Source organism: Vigna unguiculata, unplaced genomic scaffold, assembly GCF_004118075.2.
Source record: "Vigna unguiculata cultivar IT97K-499-35 unplaced genomic scaffold, ASM411807v1 contig_501, whole genome shotgun sequence".
Classification (NCBI taxonomy): Eukaryota; Viridiplantae; Streptophyta; class Magnoliopsida; order Fabales; family Fabaceae; genus Vigna; species Vigna unguiculata.
The window spans coordinates 14,784-27,794 of NW_021011216.1; the positions used below are offsets into that span (position 1 = coordinate 14,784).

The following is a 13,011-nucleotide window of genomic DNA, read 5'->3' on the forward strand; positions in this document are numbered from 1 at the left end:
CCTCTGATAATCCAACAGGATCTTTCTCATCTCCTAAAGATGAACTTTGAAAAAGCCTCTCACAAAATCAAACTCTCATATGCCTTAGTTGTTGCTTTTTAACTTTTATCTAAGATTGTATGCCAATGTATCCATCAATATATTATACATCAAACAGAAATAAATGTTTTAATTTGATTTGAGTTCCTAGCAGTTTCTCATGTACACCCTCTCTTATTGCCAAGAGTTGAATGCAAAGATATAGCTTTGAAATATTCCTTGGTACCGTAAATGTTTTCTGGAGGGGGACCACCAGCACCACCCTCTTGAGGTGAAACTACTTGAGAAGAACTGTGCCTTGTTCCTCTGGAAGGCCAAACCATATCAATTACTGGGTGTGAAGTAGCCATAACTGTTTGGGTTGAATCCACTTGAGTAACACTATGACTGGTTCCTTGTGGTTGTGAATGCAAACCAATTTCAATCACTACATTATCTTAGTGTTGAAGTTCGTAATACCTACTTCTTGTTTGACGAATCCAAATTGGAACGAAGAAGGATGAGGGAATAATTAAAAGCTCCTCCAACAATGACTAACCATAGTTTTATTTTCATGAGTTGTACAGTCAGAAGTCCACAAAAAAAGTACAGAAGATCAACCTCAAATCCTAAATGACTTAGCCTAGACAAGCCTAGAGACATGATAACAAATGCAACACTCAAACCAAGACTATATACATCTGGTTTCTCTTTCACATATTTATCAAGGAAAAAGGAGTATTAGTGACCAGCAAAGTAGAAAACGTTGTGAGCTTCCAAACAGCGAGAATTGGAGTACTCCCATTTCTTTGCAAACAAGGTCGAAAGAGAGATTAATAAACTGAAAAGCATGTAAAGAAAGATCTTCCACCAGCTCCAATTTCCAATTAAATGATTGAAAAAGGAGTTGAAGGCATAACAGACAAGTCCAACAATAGAGGAAGAAAAACACACAAATCTCCATACCTTTGGCTGATGTAGCAAACTCTGAATTTTGATAAGCATGAGCACTGTGTTGTTTCTTAAGCATGGTTTGCTTTCAGGAACAAAGATGTCGACCACTGTTGCAGATGCAAAGCTAGTGAACGAGCAACGGAGACACACTTTAGATTTCAGAAAACGCGGCACCTATAATTGAATCTCTGTACAAAAACAAGCATCAAGGATTTCAAAGTTAGAATTTAACCACAAAACGAAAAAATTTGAAAACCTAAAGAAAAGAAAGGGAACACCATTACCGTTTGGAAGCAAGGTGAAATTCGAACGAAATCGCGAGAAAATCGTTCGGAAGCAAGGAAGCAACTGCAAAGATTGAGATTGAGAGTGAGATTGAGGAAAACGTAGCGAGGTAACTACAAAGATTGAGATTGAGAGTGAGATTGAGGAAAACGTAGCGAGGTGAAGTTTGAGGAAAGTGGATTTCGGACGTACGAACAAAGTGAATCAGGTGAGTTTTTCGAACGTTGGTATAGTGTCTCTGTGTCCCTTTTTTCGAACGTACGAAGTGATAAAAAGGTTTTTAAAAAAATATATAAAAAGGATATGGAAAAAAATATGGAGGGAATTTTTCCTGGGGTTTATCATAAAACCTCTAGTATTTATCAAAGGTTTAGAAAACCTTCACTATGTGTAACAATTACCGGAGGTTTTATAACCTCCGTTAATAAATCTCCATTAAAATAAATCTTTTTTGTAGTGTTCATAATTAAGCTGAAAAATAAATTGCGGACATAATTGAAATCTTGATATCACCCTCAAACCAAGACATAACAGAGATGATTGAAAAATAGAGGAATTTCCCTCTTTCTTCCCCTCTCTCTTCCTCAAGGTTCATTGGAGGGAGAGGATGACATCAAGTGAATTATCGTGTGAAGTTTGGGTGGTTCACTTTAAGTGGATTAAAGGTGAAAGTGGAAGGATTTAGAGTAAAGTTTGTTAAAGTTTGTGAGTGATTTGATAGATGTGATAAATTAAAAATTATATTTAAATGAGGGAAAAACAAGATTACCAAATTGTACTTTATTTTAAAAAAAAATAAAAAATTATCATTATATAATAAGTTTGATTTTCGTAGAAAAAAATATTAAAATGTATAAAGAGAAATAAAATATTCTATTAAACAAATATTTAGAAAATAATGTATTAAAAAATTTTATAATGAATAATTACTTTTTAAACCTTATTTTATAACAATTTTAAAATTTTTGTCATTATTAATTTTTGTAAAAATAATTTTAAAAGTCGTATTTTTACCTCATTTTCATAATTAAGTTGAAAAATAAATTGTGGACATAATTGTAATTTTGATATCACCCTCAAACCATGACATAACATGGATGATTTAAAAATAGAAGAATTTCCCTCTTCCTTCCGCACTCTCTCCCTCAAGGTTAATCGAATGCAGAGGGAGAGGATGACATCAAGTGGATTATAGTGTGAAGTTTGTGTTGTTCACTTTAAGTTGAAGTTTGTCAATGATTTGATGGATTTGATAGATTAAAAATTATATTTAAATCATAAAAAAACAAGATTACCAAATTGTACTTTATTTTAAAAGTAATTAAAAATTATCATTATATAAGTTTGATTTATCGTAGAAAAAATATGAAAATGTATAAATGAAAGTAACATATTTTAATAAAAAATATTTAAAAGATACTGTAATAAAAAATAGAAGAATTTACCTCTTCCTTCCCCTTTTTCTCCCTCAAGGTTGATTGGAGGGAGAGGGAGATGATCAATTCAAGTGGAAAATAGAGGAATTTTCCTCTTCGTTCTCCCCTATCTCGCTCATCGTTGATTGGAGGGAGAGAGATAGAATGAATTCAAGTGGATTAGAGTGTGAACCTTATCTTGTTCACTTTAAAGGGATTAAAGGTGAAAGTGAGTGGATTAAGAGTAAATTTTGTTCATGTTTGTGAGTGATTTGATGGATATGATAGATTAAAAATTATATTTAAATCATAAAAAAATAAGATTACCAAATTGTACTTTATTTTTAAAATATTTAAAAATTATCTTTATATAAGTTCGATTTATCGTAGAAAAAATATGAAAATGTATCAATGAAAGTAACATATTTTAATAAAAAATATTTCAAAGATAATATAATAAAATTTTATAATTAAAAATTACTTTTTAAACCTTATTCTATAACAATTTTCAAATTTTCGTTATTTTTACATCGTTTTCATAATTATGCTAGAAAATAAATTGCGAACATAATTATGATCTTGATAGTACCCTTAAAACATTGCATAACATACATGATTGAAAAATAGAGGAATTCCCCTCTTCCTTCCACTCTCTCCCTCATCGTTGATTGGAGGTAGAGTGATAGGATGAATTCAAGTGGATTAGAGTGTGAAGCTTATCTTGTTCACTTTATGGGGATTAAAGGTGAAAGTGAGTGGATTTAGAGTAAAGTTTGTTGATGTTTGTGAGTGATTTGATGAATGTGATAGATTAAAAATTATATTTAAATCATAAAAAAACAAGATTACCAAATTGTCCTTTATTTTAAAAATAATTAAAAATTATCGTTATATAAGTTTGATTTATTATAGAAAAAATGAAAATGTATAAATGAAAGTAACATATTTTAATAAAAAAAATATTTAAAAGATAATGTAATAAAAAAAATTATAATTAAAAATAAGTTTTTAAACCTTATTTTATAACAATTTTAAAATTTTCGTGATTAATTATTTTTGTAAAAATAATTTGAAAAGTCATATTATTACATCATTTTGATAATTAAGCTGAAAAATAAATTACGGACATAATTGAAGTCTTGATATCATTCTCAAACCAAGACATAACAGGAATGATTTAAAAATAGAAGAATTTCCCTCTTCCTTCCCCTCTTTCTCCCTCAAGGTTGACTGGATGGAGAGGGAGAAGATGACATCAAGTGGATTAGAGTGTGAAGTTTATCTTGTTCACTTTAAGGGGATTAAAGGTGAAAGTGAGTGGATTTAGAGTAAAGTTTGTTGATGTTTGTGAGTGATTTGATAGATGTGATAGATTAAAAATTATATTTAAATCTTAAAAATAACTAAAAGTTATCATTATATAAGTTTGATTTGTAAGGCCCACTTACTTTACTACCTTTATTTTAAAGGACTGACCCAAATAAGTTGGGCCTAGGGCTAGCCCATAAGGAACCAAAGCCCCTAAACCAGCTGAAACACTTTCATTCTTCTCGCTTTCAGAAAAATAGTGATGAAGGATTATGTTGTTCCTTTTTAGATTTTTGAATATGGTGTGAGTTGATTAAGAAAGCTAAGTGAAATCTCCACTGGACATTAAGATAGCAAGCTATCTAGATGTGAAGGTTCCTTTCACAAAGCTCAAGAGAAGAAGATGATGGATTGATTCAAAAGAAAAAGGAAATGGAAAGCACATAAACCATAGAAAACCAAGAACAATTAAAGGAAGAAGAAAACATAAAATGGAAAGGGAAGAAATGGTAAAAAATGTGAGAAGCACACCACTACAAGGCTAGGCTAGAAGCCATGGCAACCTTGAAGATGAGTGGATGTGTGCCGCCACTTGCTATGCAAGATAAGGCTTAAAAGTATTCACTCCCAAGGGAGGAAACTCTCACAAATGGTTGAGACACAAGAGTGTTTTTACTTCAAAATGTTCAACCCTTTTACATGTCTAGGAGCACCCCTTATATAGAAGAGTTTAGGGGCCTCTAAGCAAAAAAAAATATACCTAAGGATGTCTCTACAAAAACCTAACCCTAGCTTCTAGAAACTAGGTCAAATAAGGTTACAAAAATGAGAGACAAAAGAGCCAACTATGGTATGTGTAAGGCTAATTTCGTTCTAGCACAAAAGGAGACAAAGAATGTGTCTCATATGTCTCCAAAAAGTGGCCAAAGTGTGCTAAAAACAAAGGAGACCAAAGGTACATAGGTACACTTGTTTTATGCCTTTTACTTTATGCTTTATGCCTTTGCTTTACTCTCTCATCCACATCATTTATGCCCCCCAATCACCATGCGCCACCTAGCATTGCTTTATTACTCCTAATTAACCTACAAAGCAAATAAACATAGATTAGCATGTTGGCTTAAGTCAAGTCAACTATAGTCAACAAGTCAACTCTAGTCAAAGGTCAACAAGTCAACTAAAGTTGATTCAACTAAGTCAACTTAGGGAATCAAAAATAACAAACACAAATGAAAGGGATGAAGGATTAGTGAACTTCCTTTCTAAACATGCTTAGTCTTCTTAAGCATGTGCCTTCATCCTTGGTTGGGGTCAATCCTTCATCAAATAGCCTCCTTTCTCTTAGAACAGTAACGTTCCTCTACTAGGGTTTGGGGTTCATCCAAGTTCAACTGAGTTCAACCCATTTCTTTCACTCACGTAAGTTACTTCCGATGCATACTCTTCTCTTTTAGTTTAATCTTCGTGCTTGCTGTTAGGGTTCCTCGTAATAATCTCGTGCTTCCTCTGTATTGAGATTTTCAGCTCTTAAATATGCTCTTGGAGTTGTCTAGCTCATTCGCTTAAGGGTCGGGGTCGTTTTGACTAGCTCTTTCCAGGTAAGGGAAGCTAGGGTTTATGTTTTTAAATTTGTTTTCCAATTTTTGGTCTGGTATGGTTGTGATTCTTGAATGAGGTTGTTGGTCGAATAAAAAGGTATGGTGTGCAAGTATGTTTGATTGATGTGGCGCTACTCTTTTTCTACACTGCACACTTTTCGTAAAATGCAGCTTTCTACTTCGTTAACCGTTGGATCGAGCTGATATTTTAACAGCTGATCCTTAACACATACTTCTTCACTTTGACTGGTCGGATCTTTAATTGGGCTCTGTAGTGAGAGCAGTTTTTATCGCAAGGTCACTGAATTTGTGTTGTTTACAGCATTGCACACTTTTCGTAAAATGAAAGTTACTACTTCGTTAACCGTTGGATCGAGCTGATAATTTAACAGCTGATCCTTAACACATAGATTTTGACTTTGACTGATCCGATCTTGAATCAGAGCTTTGTAGTGAGAGCAGTTTTTATCGCAAGATTGATGTAGTTTGGTTGTTTCTCTGATCTTGAATGGTTATTACTGGCTTGAATCTAATTGTTATATTAAAAGCATGTGATAAATGATTATGCATTAGTGATGTGATTAATGGATTGTGGATGATGGGTTTGGTATGAAATTGGCATGTGATTTAAATGAGATGGTTGGTATCAAGGAGACATGGTATTGATATGAAATACAAATATATATTCACTGTTTGGAAATGATGAGTTGGTATGGATTCGACATTTGGTTATGAATGAGAATGGGTTGTAAAGGTTGGCATGAGATATTGTGTACGGTAAACATTACTTGATTGATGAACATGATTGGTCTGTGGTTAGTGCATAATTCCTTGAAATCTCCAGGTGGGATTTCAGGGTCGTGCTTCAGTGGTCGGGACGTAATTCCATGACCCCTGTTAGTGGGTGTCCATGGTGGTGCCCCATCTATATAATTTGGTAAGGATTCAAGGTAAGGATTGCATCCTGACACTCTAAGGAGTCAGTTAGTCTCACTTAGAGCGGACTGACTCCTGTGGTGAGAGTAGCAGGAGGCCTGAAATTCATTAAGGGCTAACCTTGTGTGTGAGGGAATTGATTCATTGTAACACTTGTAACACTTGTAACACATAGCTCGGGGTGAGCAGAGGTATCCACCACAAGTGCGAGCATCCGCTGAATATGACCAGATTATATGTATCCGGATGAGTCGAGTCGAGTCTTAGTGTATTGATTGGGAGGTCATAACATGCTTGGATGATGTATGTATATTGGACTGTGAAAGTATACCTGATTGCATGATAAAATATTTTTGGCTCTAGCTTACCCTTTTACTTGTTTGATTGCCTTGTATGTTGTTCTTCTACTGTTACGATGATCATCAATTTATTGATGGGAGCAGATGCGAGAGGTACTCGAGGTCAACAGAGAAGGGATGGTTACGTTGCACAGTCTACTCGTGCTGCACTTCATGTCTCTTTAGGCTTTTCTTTAGGGCGAAGGCCCGTGTATTGTATTGCCCATAAGGCTTTATTTCGAATATTGGCTATCTCTTACTCCTTTTGGGTTGTAGGCATTGTAGTGAGCTTTATTATTTCCTTTTAAGTACCTTGGATAACTTTAAGGAGTGTCTTTATACTCTACAACTTGGCTCTTTATATTATCCGGTGTAAGATTTCATTTAATTATGTTATTATTTAAATGAGATGTTACATGATTTATCGTAGAAGCTTATCTGTGAGTGATTTGATGAGATGTTACATGATTTACATGATTGGAGGGAGAGAGATATAATGAATTCAAGTGGATTAGAGTGTGAAGCTTATCTTGTTCACTTTAAGGGGATTAAAGGTGAAAGTGAGTGGATTTAGAGTAAAGTTTGTTCATGTTTGTGAGTGATTTGATGCATGTGATAAATTAAAAATTATATTTAAATCATAAAAAATCAAGATTACCAAATTGTACTTTATTTTTAAAATATTTAAAAATTATCTTTATATAAGTTCAATTTATCGTAGAAAAAATATGAAATTTTATCAATGAAAGTAACATATTTTAATAAAAATATATTTAAAAGATAATATAATAAAAAAAATTATAATTAAAAATTACTTTTTAAACCTTATTTTATAACAACTTTCAAATTTTTGTTATTTTTACATCGTTTTCAAAATTATGCTAAAAAATAAATTGCGGACATAATTGTAATTTTGATATCACCCTCGAACACTTGCATAACAAACATGATTGATAAATAGAGGAATTTCCCTCTTCCTTCCCCTCTCTCTCTCAAGGCTGATTGAAGGGAGAGGGATAGTGATGAAGGATTATCTTGTTTCCTTTTAGAGTTATGAATATGGTGAAGTTATTTAAGAAAGCTTTTTGAAAATTCCCACTGGACATTAAGATAGCAAGCTATCTAGATGTGAAGGTTCATTTCTCAAGCTCATGAAAGGAAGAAGAGAGTTGGATTCAAGCTTAAACTCACACAACATTAACAACACTTAAAGAACCAAAATGAAAGAAGAAACATTAAAAATGGAAAGCATAGAAGATCAAGCATGGAAGAAGCACGCCACTCATAGGGGGGATCTAAGCCAACCAAGCCCTAGAGATGAGTGATGGTGCCGCCACTTGCAAGCAAGATAAGGCAAAGGTGAGTTCACTTCTAGGAAGGAGAGCTCACGAAAATTTAAAGGTTGAAACACAATAGTTTAGAAACAAAATGATCAACCCTTTTACAAGACAAGGAGCACCCTTTAAATAGGAGTTCATAGGGGTCCTTTAGCAAATACAAAAACATGAAAAAGGATTAACTAGCAAACCCTAAACCTAATGTGAGAGTGAGTCTTGGCCAAGTGAAGGAAGATGATTGGTGGAGGCATTCCCAAGAGGATTCTAGGCCAAAAGAGGAAGGAGACCAAGTGACCTTCTAAGGCATAAACCACAAAGGCAAAGGAGACAAGGTACATGTCTACTTTTGCTTTTGCTTTATGCTTTTTGCTTTCCTCTCTCTTCCACTTCATCCAAGTGCTCCAATCACCAAGTGCCACCTAGCCATGCTCTACTTTCTCTTAATTACATACAATAACAAGACAAACAAGGCATTAGCATGTTGGTTTAAGTTAATCTAATCTTGGTCAAAGGTCAACTTTGGATCAAAGTCAACAAGTCAACCAAAATAAATCAACTAGAAACCAACTTAGGGAATTCAAACTAAGTAATGCAAAGCAAAGATAAGGTGATGAATAGAAGACTCCCCTCTAGACATGCTTCTAGTGATCCTTCTTGATGGAGCTTCTAAGGAGGTGGTCATGCTTCATCATCCTCCGCTTCTTGGAGAGAATTCGACCACGAATTCTTAAACCCTACATCAAAAGGAGAAAGGTCACAAACATTAAATGAGTTACTTATGTTGTAGCTTGGGGGTAAGTCTAACTCATAAGCATTGTTGTTAATTCTCCTTAATGACTTGAAAGGGGTCATCCCCTCTAGGGGGAGCTTAGACTTCCTTTGAGTAGGGAATCTCTCCTTTCTCAAGTGAAGCCAAACCCAATCTCCCTCTTGGAAGATGACTTCCTTTCTTCCCTTATTACCATCCTCTTGTTGTTTCTTAACTTTCCTCTCAATGTTTCCTTAACTTGTGAATGCAAGTCTTGGATGTACTTGGCTTTGGTCTCACCATCTTGGCAAGTCCATGCCTCATGAGGTGGGTAGGGGAAGGAGGTCTAAGGGAGTTAGGGGATTGAACCCATACACAACCTCAAAAGGGGAATGAGAAGTAGTGGAATGCACAACCCTATTGTAGGCAAACTCTATGTGGGGAAGAACCCGCTCTCTAATGTTTTGCACTATCATACATCTTAGCATTTGCCCTAGGGTTCTATTAACCACCTCGGTTTTGGCCATCACTTTGGGGATGACAAGTGGTGGAGAAAAGAAGCTTGGTGCCAAGTTACCCAACAAGGTTCTCCAAAAATGGCTTAGGAACTTGGAGTCCCTATCACTTACAATGACCTAGGTAGGCCATGTAGTCTTACCACTTCCTTGAAGAAAAGATTTGCAATATAAGTTGCATCATCAATCTTATGCAGGGAATGAAATGGGCCATCTTAGAAAACCTATCCACCACTACAAAAATGGAATCCCTACCTTTTTTGGTCCTTGGGAGACCTAAGACAAAATCATAGAAATGTCAACCCAAGGCTTGGAAGGGATAGGCAAGGGGGTGTAAAGACCATGGGGTTGGACTCTAGACTTGGCTTTCATGCATGCTATGCAACCTTTGCAATGCCTATCTACATGCTTCCTCATGTGGAGGCCAATAGAAGTGTTCTTTCAGACTTCCAAAGTCTTGTTTGGCCCAAAATGCCCCATTAATCTCCCTCATGTGCCTCTAATGAGTGAGGCTCTTAAGGAACCTTGGGGAATGCAAAGTCTCTTACCTTTGAAAAGATATTGATTGAGAAGGTAAAGTCTTTGTAAGCCCCTTGGTGGCACTCACTAAGAATGGGGGAGAAATCAACATCCTTTGGATACAATTCCTTAATATGATCAAAACTAAGAAATTTAGTTTCAAGAATGGAAAGGAGGGAATGCCTTCTTGAAAGTGCATCCGCCACAATGTTAGCCTTTCCTTGCTTATGTTTGATCACATATGGGAATTGTTCTAAGAACTCTACCCACCTAGCATGTCTCTTGTTTAACTTGCCTTGGCTTTTCAAAAATTTGAGTGACTCATGGTCACTATGTATCACAAACTCCTTTGAAAGAGATAGTGTTGCCAAGTTTGCAAAGTTCTCACAAGAGCATAAAGCTCTTTGTCATAGGTGGAGTAGTTGATGTGACTCCCCTTGAGTTTCTCACTAAAATAAGCTATGGGGTGCCCTTCTTGGAGAAGCACGGCCCCCAATGCCTACATTGGATGCATCACACTCAATTTCAAAAGTTTTGGAGAAGTTAGGGAGGGCTAAGAGTGGTGCATTGATCAATTTTTGTTTTAAAGTTTTCAAAAGCCTTTTCTTGATCTTTGCCCCATTTATAGGCCACACCTTTCTTGACCAATTCATTGAGAGGGGCAACTATGGTGCTAAAGTTTGGCACAACCTCCTATAGAAATAGCTAACCCATGGAAAGACCTAAGCCTCACTTACATTCTTTGGGGAGGCCAATCCTTGATTGCCATCACTTTTTCTTGGTCCACATGGACCCCATGTTGAATTATTTTGAAACCTAGGAAGATCACATGATCCATCCCAAACACACATTTCCCATGTTAGCATACAAGGATGCCTTCCTTAAGGTTTCTAACACACTCCTTAAATGATGCAAGTGGTCATCTTGAGACATACTATAAATGAGAATGTCATCAAAGTATACCACAACAAACTTCCCTAAGAAACTCTCTAAGAACATGGTGCATGAGTCTCATGAATGTACTAGGTGCATTGGTCAAGCCAAAGGCATGACTAACCACTCATATAATCCAAACTTAGTCTTGAAAGAGGTTTTCCATTCATCACCTTCTTTGATTCTAATTTGATTGTACCCACTTTTCAAGTCTATTTTGGAAATATGGTTGCACCATGTAACTCATCAATCAAATCATCTAACCTAGGAATGGGATGCCTATACTTGATGGTTATGTTGTTGATAGCCCTACAATCTATGCACATTCTCCATGTTCCATCCTTTTTGGGGACTAGGATCACGGGCATTGCACAAGGACTCATGCTATGTTGCACCCACCCCTTTTCTAACAACTCATTCACTTGTTTTTGAATTTCTTTAGCCTCCTCGGGACTAGTCCTATAGGCTGGCCTATTAGGCAAAGATGAGCCTTGTATGAAATCAATTTGGTGTTCTATACCTCTTAGGGGTGGGAGACCCTTTGGAGGTTCTTGAAAAACATCTTTGAACTCATCTAAGACTAATGACAAGTCTAATGGACATCTAGAGTGAGGGTTTTGGAAGGAGGGGGAAGATTCACTAGGATAAGCTAGGAAGGTGGGTTTTTGGGCAAGCATTACCTTCTTCACCCCCTTGAGAGTGATCATGCTCTTCTTGGACTCATGCCCTTGCGCCTTCTTTTGCGCCTTCTCTTCTTTTCTTTTCTTAATCATTTGCAATTGGTCCTCATTGACTTCTCTTGGTGAAAGAGGTAGTAATGTGATCTTTTTGCCTTGGAAGCTAAAGGTAAACTTGTTAGCATGGCCATCATGAAAAGCTTTTCTATCAAATTGCCATGGCCTTCCTAATAAAATGTGAGTTGCTTCCATGGGCACTAAGTCACATAATACCTCATCCTTGTAGTTTCCAATGGAGAAGTTAAGAAGGACTTGTTTGTCCACTTTAATTTCACCTTCCTCACTAAGCCAAGAAAGCTTATAGGGCTTGGCATGAGGGATGGTTTTTCAAGCCAAGCTTGTCCACAACCCTTGTGCTAGCCACATTAACACAACTTCCACTATCAATTATGAGGGAGCAAGTTTTGTTGTTGATTTGGCACCTTGAGTGAAAAATATTTCTCTTTGGTTTTCAAATTCTTTTGGCACTTGGCCTAGCATGCGCCTAACCACCAACAACCTCCTTCATTAGGTTTGATTTCATCCTCACTGAAGATTGGGAAGAAGTGTGGGAGGAAGAACTTTTAGGGGAGGGGGAGAAGAATGTTCACTTTCAACCTCTCCTTTAGGGTTCAAGATCATGTTCCTTTTTGTTGGGCAATTTGAAGCAATGTGACCATGGCCCAAACACTTAAAACATTTGATGGAACTAGTTCTTGAACTTTGAGAAGAGTTTGCATTTTCATGGGAGGTTCTAGACGAATGGTCCTAGGTGGTGGTCTTTGGAAGGAGGTTTCTCATCCTTTCTTTCTTTTCCTTTCCAAGTTCTAGAGTAGTATTCATTGTATGAAGTATTCCTCTTGGCCTCTTGTTTCTTTTTCAATTGACTTCAACTTTTAAGGCCAAGTGTAAAATTTTGTCAAGAGTGGAATACTCATACAACTCAACTACATCTTGAACTTCTCTTCTAAGACCACTCACAAATCTAGCTACCTTTTCTTCTTCACTTTCAAATTGGAGTCCTACTTTAAGAAGCATTGACTCCATCATTTTAAAATATCATTCACACACATAGACCCTTGTTGAAGCCTTTGGAGCTTCAAAAGAGTCTCCCTCCTATAGTAGGAAGGAACAAATCTAGCGCGCATCAAAGTTTTAATGTCCATCCAAGAGGCCGCGGGTGGCTCTTGGTTAATATTGTCCATACACAATTGATGCCACCATGTCATGGCATAATCTTCAAATTCTAAAACTACTAAATCTACTTGTCTTGATTACTAACTAAATGAATATTGAAGATTTGGTCCACTTTTTGCTCTCACTCTATGTAGAGGTTTGGATCATTCTCCCCTTGAACTTTGGAATCTTGATTGGTTGAGGTTGTCTTTGTG

At 36.1% G+C, this 13,011-nt stretch overlaps 1 pseudogene; it reads right to left on the bottom strand.

The window, feature by feature from the left end:
- Window positions 1-498: 498 nt before the first annotated feature.
- On the bottom strand, window positions 499-1,023 carry LOC114172244 (annotated as a pseudogene).
- Window positions 1,024-13,011: the final 11,988 nt, after the last annotated feature.